A 20,806-nucleotide genomic window follows, 5' to 3' on the forward strand; every position below is an offset into this window, starting at 1 on the left:
TCCCTGTCTGGTCAACCAGCAATCCCTACAATATAGACATCAGCCCTGAGTGTGTATGTCAAGTGTGGACTAAGAGCTTCTCAGGTAGTATCCCTATCTAGAACTCGCCAGACCTGTTAGAGTGATGAGGCAGGTGTAGAGGGTCAGGAGACATCCTTGGAGCTCGGAAAGGAGCAGTTATGTGCAGGGTGCCCAGGGGGCAAAGAATTCATTTCTCTGCCCACCTCTGGCACCACCTGTCAGCACAAGCAGTCTGACCAGCTGTCACCTCTGAGCTGCTGCCTTGGGTGGTTAGGATAAGGGATGTAAGTATTGACCGTGGGGAGTTGAGGGGGGTGGATGCAGTCTTGATTTCTGCCACACGAGGGCACTGCCTGCCAATTTAAAAGCCTGCCCCATGGGCAATACTTAAAGGGTAGAACTTGGGTGAGGGGGCATCTTTTCCTCTCTAGAGAAATATAACATTTATTTGGAAACCAAAGAAATAGCCTGCACTATTTGTCCTTTCCATGGAGAAGCAGTATTCATGGGTGGAGTCCCTGGATACTTCCCAGCAGCCTAGCATCAAAGACTCCCCCTCCTCTTGTCTCTGGGTCCCAAGTGCCTTGAACTTCCCTGAAAACAATAGGGGCATTCAGACTTTTAGGTTACGATCAGTTCCCTAGGGGTCCAGCATGACCTTTCCAAGAGCACCCATCTATCTCTTGTCTCTGAGCAGAGCAACTCCTCTACCAGCCCTGCAGGTTGTGCAGTTGTTCATTTGTGTCCAACACCTTGAACCATAGTATGCCGGGTCCTTCTGTCCTCCACTATCTCTAGAGATCTGTCCAGGTTCATGCCTGTTGTTTGCATGACACTCTCTATCCATCCCATCCTCTGCCATCCCCTTTTCTTTTTGCCTTCCATCTTTCCCAACATCAGAGTCTTTTCCTCTGAGTCCTGACTTGTCATTATCTGGCCAAAGTATTTAAGGTTCAGTATTTGAAAAAGAGTATGAATTAATTTCTTTACTTATTGGTGGATTTGACCTCCTTGCTGTCCAAGGAACTCCCAAAAGTCTTCTCCAGCACAGTCCTCATAGTTGTAGGGAATCTTCACTTCTCTAGGAAATAACCTTCCTCCCATGGTTTCTTACAGCTGACTTAGTTTCTTCATCTCCAAAATGGCGTTAATTATACGTGTGTGTGTGTATACACATATATGTATATGTATGTACATATCTACGTGTATATCTGTGCATGTGTGCCTGCATGTATGCACGTGCATGTTCATATATATGCACGTTTACACATACAGCCTACTTCACAGGCTGTAAGGAAAGTGATTTATAAACTCCAAGCCATTGTAAATGGTCATTTCTTAGTGAAGGAGCCTAGCAGGGAGGAAAAGCATGAAGTTTTGCACTTAGTATGTGTGCAATAAATGTTTGATGAATGAGAACAGATCGGGATCATGGGCCTCATTATCCTTCGTCACAGTCTGCCTCGGCTCAAGCCCGCTGCTGCGCTAGGTCAGGAAGGCTTGGGTTCCCATCTTGCCTCAGACACTTCACCGTGAGACCTTGGGCTAGTCACTGTGTCACAGGTTTCCTCCTCTGAGGTCCTCCCAGCTCTAGATCTGGCACCTCTGGGGACCAAGCCATGAAGATAACACGGAGAGAATGGGGCCCAACCGCATCTTACCTGACCATGAAATGCCCCCCTGTGCCACAAAGCACCGGAAAGGGTGGGCCCAGCCATGGCTCCAGTGGTTATCTGTGCTATGACTTGGGCAAGAGATGGGACCTCTGCGTTTGAACCAAAGCCTATGGAGCTTTGCCAGGCTGCAGGAGGTAAAGAGGACAGAGGTTCCACCCCCCCCATTCCTATCCCCATTCCCGGCCTATGGCCCCCTCCCCAGGCGGACAGCTTGATTAAACAGTCGGTGCTGCTGGAATTACTGCACAGCTGGCGCTCCCCCCCCCCAACCCCAAGCACCCCGAGCAGAGCAGCAGCACAGATTAAAATCTCCAATTAGCGTTAAAGTGAAGAGGCACTGAGGATGCCAAGGAAGCTGGGTGGGGGACCCTAGGCTGTCTGGGTTCCCTCCTTTTCTCCAACCTACCTCTTGATCTAGAAGCTTCAGGCTTTGACTACAGGTTCAAGTGTCAGGAGCCCCTGAATCTGACAGCCTTCAATACTCAGCCCCTTTCCCCACCAGAGTCTCTCTAAGGGCTCTCCCAGTGGTCCTGGAGGACCCCTCACTTTTGTAATGCCCAGAGGGTGACGGTCTTCCTCCAGTTTGCCTCTTCACCACCCATGTGGCTGGCTAAACTGGCATCTGAGGGCTACCAGTGCTGAAGAGGTGGAGCCAGAGTGCTCACCAGGGTGAGAAAATAAGGATAATGAGGTAGGCAGTGCCTATCAATATGGGATGCCTTCCCCAGACCGGTCCAGATATGTTCCCATGATGCCAGGCCACTATCCATAGTGCCTAGAGACTCAGGACACTGTTGCTTCCTTCTCCCTGGGGGAAGAGTAAATAAAACAGGCAAATTCCTCAATAAGAACAAAGCCCATTACCCTTGGGGCTGGGGATAAAAGACCCCAGCTATGTTCTGTCCGCATATCTAGCCACTTTGCCTGCCCTGTCCATCTGCTTTCTATTTCTGTCTGTCTTTTGCTCCTATCTGATCGATGTGTGACATCCTTCCCCCGCCTCCATTCCTTGCCCATCTTTTCAGGGGGCATGGGGCAAGCACAGCTGGACATGGGAACAGCACCATACTCTGCCACCTGGGTCCCCAGGCGGCTCCTCATTATCTCTTTCTCAGATTGGGGGGTGGGGCAAGGAGTAGAGGGGGCATACTAAAGACAGGATGCTTGATTCCTTCCCCAGCTCCCCCAAAGCCCTTCCACCATTTGCATCTCCCCTAGCTGGCCATGCTTAAGTTAAAGGGAACTGTGAGTTTCAATGCCCCCCTGCCCCTTTAAGAGAGGAAGGGGTAGGTGCCCAACTGATGAGACCTCCTCACACCCACAGAAATTAGACACCAGGGCATGATGCCACCCTCCCAGGCTGGCACATGCTACCCTGGCAGAGGTTCAGACACCCCCCCACATACACACACTTTCCTCCTCTCTATCTCTGTATTTTTTTTCTCAGCTCAAAGCACAGCTGAGCCTTAAAGGGGGTGGGGGGGTGGGGGAGAGCCTAGGCTGGATGTTGGGGGGGAAGAGCTCCAATAGCACATTTTCACCTGCCATTTAATTGGATGTATTTTTAATTAATGGGACCTCAGGGACCGACATGAGACAATCTGATCTCTGAATAGGGACAGGGGAGGGATTGGAGAAGGGAGGAGGATTGGGCCACTGGGTGCGGTTACCGGGAGCGCAGGCCCATCAATCACTGGCCACTTTGCGCTCTGGCACCAAAAGCAAAGAGGTGGAGGAGGTGCCAGTCAGGATGGGGTAGCATCAGCTTGCTCAGGCCCAGGAGGAATCTCGAGCACCAATTGGAACAGTGATAAGGAATAAAGTTGTCGAGGGTTCAAGTTTCTGGACAGAGCCCAGCCAGGAGTTTTTGTCAGTTTGGACCTGTCCAGTCTGACCCAGGAGAGGCTAGGAGAATTTTGATGAGCAGAGGGACAGAGGTCCAGGGAGGTCAGGGTGAGGAACAGGGCATTTGGAGCAGTAGGGTTCTAGGGGGAGAGGGATGAGGCCTGGGGACATTTCTATGCATTTTGACATGAAATGAGTACCATGGAGATTAAATGCAAAACACTATGCAAATGAGGCCAACCCAATTCATTTTTACCTTACAACATGGGCATTTTTGGTGCAAACCCTGTCCCAGGGGCCTGCTTTGAGTCCCTACTGCTGGCATTTTCAGAAAGACAAGGGGAAGCTTATTCACGAAAGTCCTTCTCCAATGCCTTCCTGGGGCATGGAGGTGACCCCCAAGCTTCTGGAAGCCCGTGCCAGCTGAGGGTGAGTCCTATCAGGCCCTACCAAGCTGGAAAGGCTATAAGCCCTTACTTAGCAATGCACTGTCATCAGCAGGCCTGGCCAGCCAAGTTCAGAGAGGCTGACCACCAGGTAATGAGCTTTTTTTGGCCACAGCCATGCATTAAACCTTCTACAAAAGGTGTGGAAGTATTGCCCTATGTATTATTAGAGTGAGCATGTGCACAGAAGGTATGTTAAAGAAGGGGTAGGGGAGGGGGGAATGCTGATTTTCCTCCCTATAGTGCCCCCTCCTTCCCTTCCCAACACAAACCCTCAGCCAACAAGCATTTTTAAAGTTTTGGCTGTGTGCAACAAAGGAGACAGTCCCTTCCCTCAAGGAGCTTACTTACAGCCTATTGGTTTCAACACCACCACCACCACCACATATAAGTAAAATGCAAATTAGATTTTGTTGTTGTTCAGCCTTTCAGACTCTGTGACCCCATTTGGGGTTTTCTTGGCAAAGATACTGGAGTGGTTTGCCATTTCCTTCTCCAGCTCATTCTACAGATAAAGCAATTGAGGCAAACAGGGTTAAGCTGGTACATGTCTGAGGCTGGCTTTGAACAGGGAGGGGGTGTTCCTGACTCCAGGCCAGGCATTCTATCCACTGAGCCACCTGCCTGCCCACAAAATATATTCAGAAGTCATTTTGGAAGGGAAGGTCCAGCAGCTGAAGAGATCATCACAAGAGTCCTCATGCAGGAAGTAAAAGTTTAGCAGGAACTTGGATGGAGGCAAGGGATTCCTTATCCATGAAAGGATGGGGTTGGACCGGCTGGCTTTTGCAGGCCCTTCCAGACCTGAGTCTACAGTCCTGTGTATGTTAAGAGGTAGGAGTGAGGAGGGAGTGTGTTCCAGATGTGCGGGACAGCCTGTGCAAAAGTGTGGGGGGAGGAAGTGGAATTTTGTATCTGAGGGACAGCCAAGCCAGTCTGCCTGGAGGAGAGCATGTGTAAAGAGGAGTAACATATGTCTAAAAGGGTAAGCTCAGACACTAGTGGGCTTTGAATGCCAGGGGGCTACTGAAGCTTCCTGAGCAAGGAAGTGACATGGTCAGACCTGTGCTTTAAGAATATGACTTTGAGGGGCAGCTAGGTGGCACAGTGGATAGAGCACCGGCCCTGGAGTCAGGAGGACCTGAGTTCAAATCTGGCCTCAGACCAAACATGTGACACTTACTAGCTGTGTGACCCTGGGCAAGTCACTTAATCCCAATTGCCTAAAAAATAAATAAATAAAATAAAAGTGAAGAACCCCTCCTTATCTCAAAAAAAAAAAAAGAATATGACTTTAGCAGCTGGAGACGTGAGAGACTAGAGGCTGGGAGACTATTGTGATCGTCCAGGCAAGAGGTGGTAAAGACCTAAACCAAAGCCATAGCCAAGTGAATAGAAAGACAAGGACAAGTGGGAAAGGTATTATGGAGGGAAGAATCACTCGGATTTGGTGACTGATTGGACATAGGGGTGAGGGGTCATGGGATCATCGATTTAGAACTGGAAGGGCCTTTACAGGTGAGGAACCAAGGCCGAAGGAAGTTCAATGATGCGTTCAGGGTCATACAGCTAGTATCTGAGGTAGAATCTGAACTTGGGTCTTTCTGACTCCCAGGTCCACCCTTCTATATCCTAGGCAATGCTGCCTTTTAAAGAGGAGTGAGTAGTCAAGGATGATTCAGATTGTGAACATGTATGTCTAGAGGAACAGTGGTGCCCTTGAAAGAAATTGGGAAGATAAGAAGGCTGAGTTTGGGGGAGAAAGATAAAAGAGTTCCATTTTGGACATGTTGCCTTTCAGATGTCAGTGGGACATCAAGTTGGAAATATCTGAAAAACATCACGAGGTGGGGCAGTGAGGGATGGAGAGGGAGGGAAAGGGATGCTGGTATAGCTTTTACGGAGTGTTAAGGATATTGGCATTTCTTTCATCTGCCAATTGCCAGATGTCATTCCATCTCTTCTACTCTTATCAGCATTTAAACCAGTGCTTCTTAACCTGAGATCCATGGATAGATTTCAAGGGTTGTATGAACTTAGATGGAAAAATTATTACATACTTATTTTCACTAATCTCTAACTAAAATTCTGCATTTCCTTCAATTATGAATTTGAAGAAGAAAAAACAAACATGATTCTGAGAAGGGTTCTATAGGTTTCACTAGACTGCCGAAAGGAAAGGGGGTCTACCATGCAAAAAAAAAAAAAAGAAAGGTTAAGGACCCTGAATCTAGCCCCAAGAAAAATCATGTTACAGAAATATAACATGGCAAAGTGGAAAGAATGTTAGACTTGGAATCAGAAGAGATCTGCCTTTGATACTGACCAGTTATGGGACCAAAGGTAAGTCATTTTCTGTCCATTCTGCCACCATTGTTCACTCATGCCTCATGACCTTATCAATTAAGAAGTCCTTGTGTTACGCTCTCCTGCTGTAACACAAGAATCTGGGGAAACCAGAGTAAACTATGGGTTGAAAAGTCATATGTCAGTGTGTCTCCCATGCCCCTGCCTTTCCACCCCTCACCTTGAGTCCATTTCAAAGTTAGTTAGGTTTTACCCTACATCAGTGTCTTTGCTCCACCTCCTCACTCCTCAAAAATCCCTTGCCCCGACCCCTCTGTTAATGTCCACTGAGTCGTTAACAGGCACTGTCAAGGAAGCTTTTTGCAAAGCATAGAATGTTGCTCATCCTTTGCCTCCTTTACCAGCTGGGCAGAAGGGGGCTTGCCCACCAGGTTCTGGCAACTGTCTGCTAGGGCACTTTGAGGGCCAGCCATCAGGGCCAGAAATCTGAGGGAGGTGTTTCCTGACATCATCCCACCTGTCCGTATGTGATAAGCATTCTCCATTCTTTGATTCATTAGGCCATGGTGATGCCAAAGTAATAGGGTAGGCAGGTAGGAGGGTGGTGAGGCAAGGGTTACTTGGACGGAAATTCTATCCATGTGCTTCTGACCTATCCCCCAAAACCCTCTCCTCCCCCCAATCTAGCCTTGTCTCCTGGCCCATCATCCTGTTTTGTCTCCCAAGTGCCCTTTCTGCTCCAGGCCCCTGGAGCATCCATACTAGTGCCTGGCAGCAGAACTCTGCCTGCTAAATCCTTCTTACCCTTGATTATCTAGAATCTGCCTTTCAGGAATGCCCATCAGAGACCAAGACTGACAAGCCCCATCCTTCCCTCTACCTCTACCCACTAAGGAGGGAAAGTGCCCTCTCACCTACTTCCAGCCTGTTGACAGTGGCCAGCAGGGAAAAATCTTGCCAGAAGTTGTGGGTAGGGGGAATGCTGTCATCTGGGTAAACTAAGATGGCACTGGAGGAATGAAAGCTACTCCCTCCAGTATGACTGAGAGAGCTGTGTAGCCTGAGGCCCCCATCAGGGGCTGGCCATTCAATGTAGGGCAAAGCATTAATATTTAGTGTTGGTTGGGGAATTTATTTTGTGGTGGTTGTTTACAGAGCTGATTCCTGCTCTGGAATGAAGGGGGAGAGCACTTAGTGGGAGGGACATGTTAGGACTGGGAGAAAGGGTAGATTTTTCACAAGCCTACTCCCTTCCCTTCACTCTGCCATCTTCTTTTCATACCTAGTCCCCTCACATAGACATTTGAAATTATCAAAAAGATTCTCTAAGCCCCCAAATCACTTCCATTTGAATTCACCACATTCCTCTAAGAAGTATCAAACCTGGTCCTTTCCCAACTCTGACTAGGTTCCCTGGTTTGGACAAAGAATGTGTAGGCAGAGGTTGCCACTCACATATGGGGGTTGTCACCATCTGGGGCAGAGAGAGACTGGTGTCTGCAGCATGGGGCCTAGCCTTGGGGGTAAGCAAGAGACCAAGGTACAGATTGAAACTCAGAGGTCTAAGCATTCTGCCAGAATGCTTTCTCTCTTAGAAAAGAGAAGAGAATCACAAAATTTCAGAATTCTCAGGGAACCTCATTGACAGAATAGTCCAACCCATGCCTAAAAATTTCTCACTACAGTGTACAAAAGTATTGACCCAGCCTTTATTTGAAGACCTCTAATAAGTGAGACCCTCTATATCCTGATGCAGCCAGTTCTCTTTTTTTTAAAACTGTAATTGTCAGGAAATTATTTCCTAACATTAAGTTTGAAACTACCTCTTTATCACTTCCATGAATTGTGCCTGCTTCTTAATTCTGAGCCCAAACACAACAAATTTTAATCTCTTTTTCATGTGACAGCCCTGCAAATACTAGGAGGCGGCTATCTTATTCCACGTCTTCTTTTCTGCAACCTAAACATTGCCCAGTTTCTTCTGTCTTTATAAGACGTATATGAACTTGAGGCCTGTCACCATCCTGGAGTTCTCCTTTGGTTATTCTCTAGCTTATCAAAGTGCTTCCTGAATTGTGGTGTCCAGAACTAGACACAATACCCTTGATATGTGGTCTGACCAAAGCAGAGTGCTGTGGATGAATGGTACAATCTCTTTATTCCTGGAAGCTGTATCTCTCTTAATTAAGCCCAGAGTCAAGAGAGCTAATTTTTGCCCCCCATATTGCTTGTCAACTCATATTGAGCTTACAGTCCCACCAAAAATCCCAGATCTTTTTTTCTTATTTTTTAAGCAGAGACTATTGTTTTGTTTTATTTTAGTTCCAAATTCTCTCCATACCCACCCCATGAGAAGACAAGAAAAACAAAACCTATTGCAAATATGTATAGACATGCAAAGCAAATTTCTACACTAGCCTGTTCCCTCTCTCTCCCCCACCAAAAAAAAAAAAAAAGAAAAGAAAAGAAGAAAAATTAAGGAAAAGAAAAAAAGATGGTTCCATCTGTACTCTGAGTCCATCAGTTGTCTTTCTGGAGGTGGATAGAATGTTTCTTCACAAGTCCTTTGGAATTGGGGTTCATTGTGATCATCAGAGTTACTAAGTTTCAGAGCTGATTATCTTTACAATATTGCTGTTACTGTGTATGATATTCTCCTGATTCTGCTTACTTCACTTTGTATCAGTTTATACAAGTCTTTCCAGGTTTTTCTGAAACCATTCCCTTCATCATTTCTTATACTACAATAGTATTCTGTCACATTCATATGCCACAGCTTGTTCAACCATTTCCCAATTGATGGGCATCCTCTCAGTTTCCAATTCTTTGCCACTACGAAAAGAGTTGCCATAAATATTTTTGTACATGTGGGTCCTTTTTTTTTTAATCTCCTTGGGGTATAGCCTTAGTAGCAGTATTGCTGGGTCAAATATGCACAGTTTAATAGCCTCTTGGGCATAGTTTCAGATTGCTTTCCAGAATGTTTGGACTACCCAGACCTTCCCTGCTCCCCCCAAACAATTGTTGTCTAACCATTCCTCCTCCATCTTATACTAAGATAGAAAGGATTTTAAATATCATTCATATTAAGTCCAAGGCCCTTATTTTACAAATAGGGAACCTGAGGGCAGAAGAGAGAAGACAGCAACTGGATGGGGCCAGACTGGATGACAACTGGTTGGTGTAGAATTAGCTAAAGAAAGTACTGTCTTATTGATTATGATGAGCCCTACTATTACCTCAGTTTATTTGAGGGTTCCTAATGTTAAACATTTCCCTTTCTCCAGCTCCCCATCCTATTGACTCCTAGAGTGAAGGGAAGGGAAGGAAGGCAGGTGGTAGTGAGGCCTGCGAAAAGAAGAGTAGTGATGACAAAGCCACACTGCTCACCAGCACCCAAAGAGAAAGACCAAGGCAGAGGGAGAAACAGCCACCAGAAAGAGCCAGGCGGAGATGCCTGCTCCTGGAGCAGTCTCCACCCTCTCATCCCTGTTCTTCTCTTGTGCCAACAAAGCTGTGTGCCCTCCCGTGCCAGCTTTTCTGGCTATCCCTCTCAACAGCACAAGCAAGCCGGGCTTTGATTTGCTCCAACACAGAGCACGTGCTGGGGTGTCTCTCTCATTCTCACAATCTCTTGCTTATTCATTCTCCTTTGGTGGTTCTGCATGACAGATTCCTGGGCATGGAGGATTGGACCGGGGTCAGACTTTTCGGGGGCTGGGATTCTCTGTTTATGCACCTGCCTGTCCACTGGGGTAAGATGAGGGTGCCAGCAGTTCCATGGAATTTAAGGTTCTGGTGATTCAGAGGGGAAGAAGCGGTATATGAACAACCAACCAAAAGATGAGACCTGTTCCAGCACCCTAGCTTCTTGTTGGGGAAGGTGGATGTGAAATGGGATGATATGTCATAAAGGAAAATCCCTGCATGAAGTAAGAGTACAATATACTGGAGGAAGACTGAACCTGCCCTGCCCTTCTATTTTTATTCTCATAGTAGAGGTCTCCAGGTATCCCCCAACCCCTATGCTCTCATGGCCCCAGTGTGCCTTCCAAAAGAGAGGTTACCGTGACAGTCTCAGTTGCTCCCCTCTGTGCACACATTCTGAACTGTGGCTACTGGGTGGAAGGGTAAGGTAGCTTCCTGAAGAGAAGACAGCACCTGAAGGGTTTACCAGCAGGGTTTGCCAGTCTATTCCCTGGAAATAAACACCAGGAGAGGCAGAATTGGGACTGAAAAGGTAGCTCTTATTTTGATATGTACACAGGTGGTTGAGAATATATATGACAAGGAGGATTGTCACAGAGGCATAAATGGCCCTCCAAAGCAAGGGGAAGAGGTAAAGGGGTGAGAAAAGACAGTGAAGGGTGGGTGGCTATTTATGCCCAAATTGGAGGGGTTGAAATTTCCAGAGTAAAGACAGAAGAAAAAGAGGTTGTAAGAGTCACCAGAGTTGGAGGAATAGGAAGAAATGAGTGAGAGTGTGTTCTCAAGAAGTTGACACAGCCTCTTCCTATACCTGTCCACTTCCTACCTGACTCCTTGTGGTATAGCCTGCAAATGTCAGCCAGTCAGCTGTCATTTAAGTGCCTACTGTGTGCTAGGCACTATGCCAGGTACTGAGATGTTTTCCCTTTTCAGAAACACAACACCCATTAATGATGATGATGATGATAGCTAGCTAGCATTTATATAGCCGTTTAAGGTTTGCAAAGCCCTTTACACGTTGTCTTATTTGATCCTCACAACAACACTGTGAGGTAGTTTCTGTTATTATCCTCATTTTACAAATGAGACAGGTTAAATGATTTACCCAGGGCCACACAGCTAGTAAATATGTAAAGCAGAATTGGAACTCAGGTCTTCATGACCTCAGGTTTAATGTTCTTATCTGTGCCACTTAGCTTCTTTATTACTAGATGAAGGGGCACTGATACTGAGGGTACAAAAAGTAGCTAAGAAGGTTCATTCATTTCAGTCATGTCTGATTCTGTGTGACCCCATTTGGGGTTTTTCTTGGCAAAGATACTGGAGTGGTTTGCCCTTTCCTTCTCCAGGTCATTTTACAGGTGAAGAAACTGAGTCAAACAGAGTTAAATGATTGCCTAGAGTCACATAGTAAGTGTCTGAGGCCATATTTGAACCCAGGTCTTCCTGATGCCAGTCCCAGTTCTATCCACTGCATCACCATAGGGCCTTGACCACTTGCCTAACCAGAGAAAAGACAGATTGAGTGTCCATCTAGAGGGCACCCTCCACGGTGAAGCCTAGTTCCCCTATTTGCCCCTCTGTGTTACTGGCTTTCTTTGCCGGAGAGTTAATATAGGGAAATAACTGCCCAATGATTCTTTCCCCTAAAGAATTGCAATAGTCAGGAATCTATCTTGTTCCATGAGAATCTCTGCTCCGTGTGAATTGGGAAGAGGGGAGGGCTATGGGAAGGGAGGAGTGTATGGCTGAGGTTCTACATCAGTTGATGACCCTACTTCTTCATTTGTCTCTTCCTGTTCCTTTCTGTGTCAGCAGCTCTGTTCTCCAGCTGAGGAATGGGGCACTTCTGCCTGTGGCCATTCCTAGAAATCCAGAGTAGCTTCAGGGTGGAGAGAAGAACAGACCAGCCACTTCGTATCTGTGCACAAAAACAGGGCTGATCCTCACCCATCTCCTTACCATCTCATCTCTTCCTGGCAGCAGACAGGCTTGGCTTGGCAGGATCACAAACCTCGGGTGGGCCTGTTGGGAGGTTCCAGAATAAAGTTCAGCCCCAAACCAACACCAGACTTGATGTTAGATATCAAGATAGTGCTGCTGAGAAACAAGGTGGGATCAGGGAAGGAATAAAGAGGCTTAGCTTCAGGAAAGCATTGAAGCCACACTCCTGAGTGCCCCATTCAGTGCTCTCTTCCCCCCCCTCCAATTCTCTTGATTCTTCCACCCCCACTCCTACCCAGTGACCAAATTCTCTTTGACCCATCCTATCCTGGCTACTTCACACACACACACACACACACACACACCACACACACACACCCAACCCGGGACACAGACAAGTTGTCATCTGTCCCTCATCTTTTCTATTTCTTTTCCCCTCAAACACATGCCCCTAAGATCTCTACACAGAACTCCCAGCTTCTCCCTCCCCTTATCTAAGGGAACTCCAGCCTAAAGGGGTCTGTCTGTTCTCGTTCTCAGAAAGATGCCTAGGACAATGAGTGGTCTGGCTGCTGGCATGCCTTGAACTGGGACTCCAAAGAGAGAACTGGGGCAGAGGGCAAGCCCCTAGGATGGAGGTGGGAGGGCTAGTGTCACTGCTGGGTTGAGTACCGAGTGTCTGAGTGTATGCCCATGCGTTGGGGCGCACTGGTTTATTAGTGTTATTTCAGCATTGTGATGCAGAGAGAGTAAGTGTAACAGCTGCTCCTAGCTCGCAGTGTTTATTGTTACCTAGAGACAACCTCCTGGCTTTTTCCCAGTTCCCCACCACCACCCCAAACACCCCCCCCAAGTCCTGCTCTCCCCACACTCTGATGGGAAATTTATAGCTTGCCCATACCATACCTTTAACCCTCTCTTGCCTGTAGAGGATGGCTAAGGTGAGCAGTAGGAACACTTGAGTGGAATGAGATAGGATGCAGTAAGGACACCCTCTTAATTCTCCCTTCTTCATGCTGTTTCCAGCCTTTGGAAAGCCCAAGTGCTTTCCATTCTCATAGGCTTTCACAGTGGTCAATCAGGAGTTTTTTCAGTAACTTCCTTAGCTCCTTTGGAAGCTAGATGGCCAAAGGACCTGGGTGTCCTCCCCACAAGGTTATTCACCTCCCTGGGAAATATCTAACAACCTGAATTTGGCTGACTGGGTTTAACATTGGGCCCAAGAGGGGAGCCTGGAAAGGGTGCAGTTAGAACTGGAGGGATGAACAGAGACTGGTATGCCCAGCCAGACACATCTAAAGAATAGAAAAGGCTATGAGTTAAATTTGGTTAAACTTCACACTAAAATGATTACAGAGACATCATTTTAACCCAAACCCGAAGGTCCCGTGGCCAAAGGGAGGGGGTAGGCTCATGGAGTGCCAACTAGACATGCAGAGCTGAATGGGTAATGCCTTCTGCCAAGCATGGCAGATAAGACTGATCCTTTCTGTTCTCATACTCCTTCCAAGTCCAATGTCAGGCCTGGGGATGACCAAATAGAAACAGTGAAGAGAGAGTTCATCATCAACTATGTCTTTTAGGTCAGGGGAAAGGGTGTGTTCCCTCCTGCATATCCCTCTCGGTCCATCATCTCCTGGGGGCCCGTCATCTCTGATCTATTTCTAACAGATTTTGTGGTGGTTTCTTATTCTCTTTGCAAGCACAGGGGCCCAGTAAGCCTTGGAGGTGGCCTCCCCAGAAAGAAGGAAGGAGAAGCCATTCCTCTTAATACTGAGTTCTGGTATCTTGATAGAGGTCATGACCTGCCTTCTATCCCCTACCTCCTCTAAGAACAGGAAATACTGTAAGATTGCAGCAAGATAGGTAGATGTTGTGTGGCTAGCTAGCTAGCAAATTATTTATATAGTACTTTAAAGTTTGCAAAACACTTATAAATATTATCTCATTTTATCATCACAACAAACTTGGGAGGTAAGTGCCATTGTTTTCCCTATTTTAAAGGCCAAGAAACTAAGGTGAACAGAGGATAAGTGACTTGTCCGGGGTTACACAACTAACCAGTATCTGAGGCTGGATTTGAACTCAGGTCTTCCTGGCTCCAAGTCCATTGTTTTATCTGCTGTGCCACCTAGCTGCCTCTGATTCCCTCAAGCAGTTATGAGATGTAGGAATGGGAGACTGATGGAATTCTATGACTTCCCTTCTCTAGATTCTTCTCTATCTGGGATAGGCTAGGTATAGAAGTACCTGGATAGAGATGAGCTTTCCAGAGCCTGCCCAAACCCACACAGCTCCCATACAATAGTGTGGTTTCCTTTGGTCACTTTCAGAGCTGCCTAGAAGGTGGAGCAGCCCAGTGGGTCTGTGATTTTAGTAGCTTAGAATCTCACCACCTACCCCAGGCTACATTCTCCCTACTAAGGGCGGTGTCTTGGGCACCCTATTCACACACACCCAAAAGAATCTTATCCTTTCCCATACCTCCAGACAAATCTGTCCTATAAAGGATGTAAGACAAGATAGAAGACACAAATTTCCCCATATGATTAGGGTGAAAGGGAGATGAATTTGTAAGCACAAGTGAAATAAGAGAGTAGCATAGGTCAAGATAGAATCCCTTTGGGCCCTCCATGCAAAGGTAGGCTTGGAGTAGGGGCAAAAGATAATTGGAAACAACTAGAAATGTGGAGGAAAGCCTTTTTGCTCTTTTCTAGGGAAGAAAATAGGAAGTCGTCCTTGGGTATTCAACTCTACTGTGATCCAGAAGCGGGTCTAAGATAAGAGGAGCTCTTTGCTAAGGAGAAAGGAAGGAGCTGTTGCCTAAGGTTGAGGATTCTTCTTCATTTCTACATGACAAGTGAAGTAGCTCCCATTCCAGAATATGATCAGTGGGGTACCATCTAACACAATATCACACTCTACCATTAACTCTTATGACCTCCCCCCAATTTCCGTGATAAATGGGGCCATGGCAAGCTAGAGACGAGGTACAAGAGACTAGCAAAACCACCATGTCCGTCCCCATGCCTCTGAGCATAGCTGGAGGCTGACAGGTAGAAAACCTAAAATTGGCACTGGCATGCTAGGGAATTGAGATGCCATATTCTAGTTACCGCCTGATCTCTAGCTGGCCAGATGTCATCAGTTCCCAATATCCTGAGTAGGATAGCTTCACTCTTCCTTTTGAGCATTCCTGGGTCGGCTGGTGTTTCATCAGTAAAGATACCTCTTCTTGCCTCCATTCTCTTTGTGACCACATTTGGGGTTTTCTCGGGAAAGATACTGGAGTGGTTTGCCATTTCCTACTCCATTTTACAGAAGAGGAAACAAGCAAACAGGGTTAAGTGACTTGCTCAGGGTCACACAGCTAGTGTCTGAGGTTGACTCCAGGCCTAGTGCTCTATCCGCTGGGCCACCTATCTGCCCCTTTCCTAAAAGAGGACCACCACTTTAATCTCAAAGGAGGCAAGATAATCCAGTCTTGCCAAATTACTTGCAGCCTCAGAAGCCAGGCCTTAAGGGTCATTACTAATTTTTCTACCAGCCCTTGGCGTTATCTTGGTGATATAATATTGGGACAACGTAGATGATACAGTCATCATTCAGTGTTGCAGAGGGAATGATTAGTACAAATATGATTCTTCTTTAACCTGATACTTCCTAATTCCTGCCCTAGAAAGTGGGGGAATTAGGGGCTGAGATCTTGGAGGCCTTGGAGAGGACACTTTTATTTTCATAACCAGCTATTTCCAGTCTGAACTTCTTTGAAGAGACATTCATCCATAAGGAAAAGACCCACTTCTCAGGGCACCTTGAGTTTTTCCAACAACTCCCTCCCCCAAAAGAGGCAATCTTGATCTTGAAGAAGGCAAGAATAACTATGCCATTCCCTTGGAAAAGACTTCAAAGACTCAGTAGTAGTGGCAAGGTCTCCTTAGGACAGGCCTCTCTCCCCTCTCCACTTTCACCCCATTCCTTGACATCTCATCTTTCTGTTTCCCTCCTTTCATGTCGCTACCCCCCCTTTTTTATTCCCCCTTTATCTTCTCCTCCCTTTCTCCCTCTCTCTCAGCAAGTTTTTTATGTGATTACAGGCACTGCATGGTAATTAGTGCTAAACTCATTTGCACAACTACAGTTAATTGGCTACAACAATTAATTAATGTGTTGGAAATTTGGCACTGGAAAGAAAAAAGTTTGTCATAAAGAAAAGCAAAAAAAAAAATGTAGAATGAAATGCCCATAAAAATCTAGGGCAGGCTTCAAAGGCCCAGCTGGGCCTCAGACTTGGGGCTGGCCTTCTTTGCCACCTTCCCACGCTCAACTCCAATAGCACTCGGCCTTTCCCATTTTTTCCTCCTTTCTTTCTCTTTCTCCCTTTTTTTTTTTAACAACTTAAGCAAACTCATTTCCCTGATAAAATATAGCATGACTAATGGCTAGAGCATGTAAAAATCATTGGGAAAATGTCCTTGGAAGACGAATGCATTTTCAGCAGAATAATTAACTTAATTAACAAATTCACATGCATATTCATCAGGCTATTAATGTCTTCTCGGCTCAGCTTGATGAACATTGCGGTAATAACCATCTCATTTACATACTGCATTCTACTGCGATCCAAAACAGACAACATACAGGCGTACACACACGCTCATGCACACACGAGCATGCACACACACACGAGCATGCACACACACACGTACAGGCACACACATGTGTGAGTCAGTCTAGACTCCAGGGTGATTGGGAATGTGGGAGGGTGTACAGGCACCTGGCAGGGGATTGGGTGGAACCCTGAGAGAGTTTGGTCTATGGAGAGTCATTGTTGAGGGAGCCTGGGGTCGGAGGGGGGAGGGGGGGTGATTGCATGCATTTGTGTGTAAGAGATCAAGAAAGAACTTTCATCATCATCTCTCTCTCTCTCCCCCTCCCTCCCTCTCTCTTTCTTCATTCCTTTTCTCCCTCCCTTTTTCTCTCTCTTCCACCCCCCCATCTCTCTCTAGGGAAAAACTTGGTATCTGTGCCAACTTTCTTCCCCCTTCCCTCCCTCCTTCTCTCCTACTCTTTCCCCCCTCCCAACTGCTGCCAGCCGGCGTCAGCGCCGAATTGCCATCTCCCTCAGCTCTCTGTGGAGCAATCTTGAGGAGCAGTAAGGTGTGACGCTGGGCTCTGCCGGCTTCGCAGCACCGCCTGCGGAAAGAGCGCAGGATGGAGGAGGAAGATTAAGAGAAATCGCGAGCAGGGCTCTGCTGCCATTGGTGTGTGCAAACGCCGAGGAGGAAGGGAGAGTGAGAGAGCGAGAGAGAGAAAGGGAAAAAAAAACACAGCAGCTGTCGGCCTAATTCTTCTAACACTCTGCTTGTGGTCATATTAGAAAAACAGATTATGCCCCTCAGTGCCACTCACTTATATTTGACATACGTTAATGTTCTATATCTTCATTCTCTGGTCTCCACAACGCTGGACTTTGGGTTCAGGGAACTGGGGCCAGAGGGACGCAGAAGAAGCTGCCCAATGCCCTCTCTTCCTCTCTGCCTCCTAAAACACCACCCTAGAAAGAAAAAGCACCAGCTCTGTCTTTATATCTGATACTGCCATTTGGTTCTGCTCTCCCTTTCCTCCCCACCCCACTTCTACAGTGGTGTCTCTGTAAGGAACTCTTCATATCCCCTCCAGCAAAGCATCTTCCCTCCTCCCTAAAGGATAGGTCCCCTCAGGGCCAGTCAAGGCCAACTGAATTCTGGGGTACCCCCTTTTACCTTGGCTCCTCCCTTTCCTATTTAAGAGGAGTAGGGCTAGGAGGGAAGGGTAATCTAAGAATGCACACCCCAGAGTTGGGTACGAAAGACACCTAAGGACCCCATGGGCCAATCCAGGAGTGTATCTGAGTAGCTATGGAAACTAGGTTACCCCACCACCATCGATCTTGAAGGACAGTAGGGGTGAAGTCTATTAGGTCTTTTCTCCCTAGCCCCAATGTGGGAAGAGGACTAGACTTGGGAGTGAACCGGCTAGTTCTGAACTTGTATCTGGCCCCAGTGGGTGCCCCAGCCCCTTCCCTGTTTTTCTAATGTTCATTTGATGGTGCCTTGTTCTACAGTGTGCCTTGTCCTCTTTGGAGACCTGTTGCTTAGCAACCACCAGTGCCTTCTTTCTAATAACTCACAGGGACCGTGAGATGTATCTATCTCTTTATTCTCACTTCTCCCCCCCATTTATTTTTAATAATCAAAGCCCTTGCTTCAGGTTCACATGTTTTCCCAGAAGGTATTGACAAGCATGAGCTTGTGTGCCCCAAAAGGGGGAAAAGTGAGTGTAAGCTGTAGCATGAAGGAATGAGTTTAAAACTAAGAAAGAACTTTCCGAAAGGGTAGGGTGGGAAACACTGAAGAAAGAGATAATAGGAAGATCTAGAGTCTTCTTCTTAGTGTAGTCTTCAAATGGACTGTAATTCATACAAGTCTTCATAACTTGTGTGTTGTGTCTGTCGTATTTGTAGTCTCTTTTTGTCTGAACCTATGATTTTCATTGGTAAAGGGAATTCCTAAGGAGGAAGCTACTTCTACCAATAGAAGTGGTGAGGGCTTTAACTTGGCTACAGTGAGTAAGCTCAGGTACTCCTGGGGTTGCTCTCAAATGCCTGAAGCAATTCCTTCTGGTACTTCATGGTACAGAAAAGCTGATTCTTTCTCTGGTATCTGGGGTACACACAGAAATGGAGAATTCCTCAGTCAAGGTGGTAGAGGAATATCTGACCTCAGGGTTCACATGAGGATGACTTGAAAAGCTCACAGCAGGGAGACCAGTTCTAGGCATCAGGGATGTTCCTTCCTATTTCTTTTTCTTCACTTCTCCCCTTCTACTCTGTCTCCATCTAATCTACCACCTGGTCTTTGATCTGTTGCTATAGAGACCACCTCTTCCCCGCTGCCCCCAGGAATCCTAAGAGAAGTCAAGATGTTGGAAATGAGGGAGCAAAGCTATGCTTGAAGAATCAAATGGTCATTGGGTAAGTACCTACAGTGGAAAGATAAGATGATTAAATCTAGATTCTTAAATCCAGAAAGTGCCTTAGAGGTCATTCAGTTCAATCACCTTATTTTAAAAATGAAGAAATTAATGCCCGGAAAGAGGGATTGATTTGCCTAAAATCACACATGGAGATCACACAGTTAATGGCAAATCTGGGACTAAAACCCAAGTTTTCTGACTCTGAATCATGTCCATTTTTTTAAATTGATGGATGTCATAATTTTTTTTTTATCCATGTTACTTCCCAATGACTGCCGCTCCTCTACCACCAAAGAGAATCTTCCATGGTAACAAAGACATATAATTAAACAAAACAAATCAAGACATTGTCTTTGCTTAACAATGTGTGCCTCATTCTGTACTTATAGGCCACCATCTTTCTGCAGAGAAGATAAAAGAATGCTCCATTTTTCAGTCCTCTGAAGTCACAGTTGGGTCATTGCAGTCATCAGAGTCTGGATATCTTTCACCATTGTTTTCCTTGACTTCATTGTGGTCTCGGGGTAGATTGCTGCTCCCGGTTCATCAGTTCCTACAAGCCTTCACAAATTTTTCTGAATTCTTCATTTTTGTAATTGTCTTTTTTTATTTTTGTCTGAACCCATGATTTTCATTGGTAAAAGGAATTCCCAGGGAGGAAACTCCCTGTACCACTAAGGGTGAGCAATTCTTCTGCAGTTTCTCGTCCTAGAGATCTGCCTAGGGCACTGAGAACTTATATGGCTTAACCAGGATCAAACAACCCCGAGTGCCTTAAAAATAACGAGGTTGTCCTCTAACCACTACACCATACTGCTGCCACTCCACACTGTTTGTTTCTTAAGGCACAATAATATTATATTACATTTATATGCCACAATTTGTTTGGCAATTCCCTAGTTGGCACTCACTTTATTTCCAGTTCTGTGCTATCATAAAAGGTACCAGTATAAATATTTTTGTATATATGGCACCTTTCCCTCTCTGCTTGACCTCCTTGGGATATGTCTGGTAGTGACACAATGTGTCAAAGGCTATGTACAGTTCAGTGACTTTTTTTCTCTTCAGGCAGTTGGGGTTAAGTGACTTTAGTGACTTTTCTATTACAGTTGAAAATTGTTTTCCAGAGAAGTCGGAAATCGTTGCTAGTTCCACCAAACGGTACATTAGTGTCTCTGTCTTTCTACAACTCCTCTGACACTTCCAGCGGTCTTTCTCTAGCATATATTTCTAATCCAGGCTAAGATTTCTTCTGAGCCCTCCACAGAAAGCTCCTAGAGCAGAGTATCTGAACTTTTTCTATATCACAGACCCCTTTATCAGTCTGGTGAAGCCCATGGACCCCTTCTCTTGATAATATTTTTAACTGCATCAAATAAAATATATAGGATTATAAAGGAAACCAATTATATTGAAATGAAGGTATAATTTTTTCCCTCCAAGTTCACACCTCTTGAAATCTATTCTTGGACCCCTTAGGGCTCTCAACCTAGAGCTAGGTTAAGAACCCCTGGAGGAGGTGGCTAAAAATGATGAGTACAGAATCCTAGGGGTGACAGTGTCACATCCATCTAGCACTGACCTGAACTCCGGCATTCTTAAGCTCAACCCTAGTTCCCTACCAGCCAAATGTATATCAGAATTGTTGGCAAATGGGGAGGGGGGACTTTCCTTCCTTCTATGTGGAGGGGATCTATGGGGTTGATGGGGCAGGTAGGTGGTGCAGTAGATAAGAGCACCAGCCCTGGATTCAGGAGGACCCGAGCTCAAAACCAGCCTCAGACATGTAACACTTATTAGCTGTGTGACCCTGGGCAAGTCACTTAACCCCCATTGCCCAAT

General features: G+C 46.2%; 1 protein-coding gene across 5 annotated transcripts in view; it reads left to right on the forward strand.

Annotated features, from left to right (window-relative positions):
- Positions 1-20,381, forward strand: part of CDK12 (cyclin dependent kinase 12) — an 80,816-nt gene extending 60,435 nt beyond the window's left edge. For all 5 annotated transcript variants that reach the window (XR_013487212.1, XR_013487213.1, XR_002326651.2 and 2 more), the window contains 2 exons: positions 18,864-18,962; positions 19,354-20,381. The gene's annotated coding sequence lies outside the window, so the exon portion shown is untranslated. The remainder of the gene's footprint in view (positions 1-18,863; positions 18,963-19,353) is intronic.
- The last annotated feature ends 425 nt before the right edge of the window (positions 20,382-20,806 follow it).

This window comes from Phascolarctos cinereus, unplaced genomic scaffold, assembly GCF_003287225.1.
Source record: "Phascolarctos cinereus isolate Bilbo 61053 unplaced genomic scaffold, phaCin_HiC Scaffold_5;HRSCAF=322, whole genome shotgun sequence".
In the NCBI taxonomy this organism is placed as follows: domain Eukaryota; kingdom Metazoa; phylum Chordata; class Mammalia; order Diprotodontia; family Phascolarctidae; genus Phascolarctos; species Phascolarctos cinereus.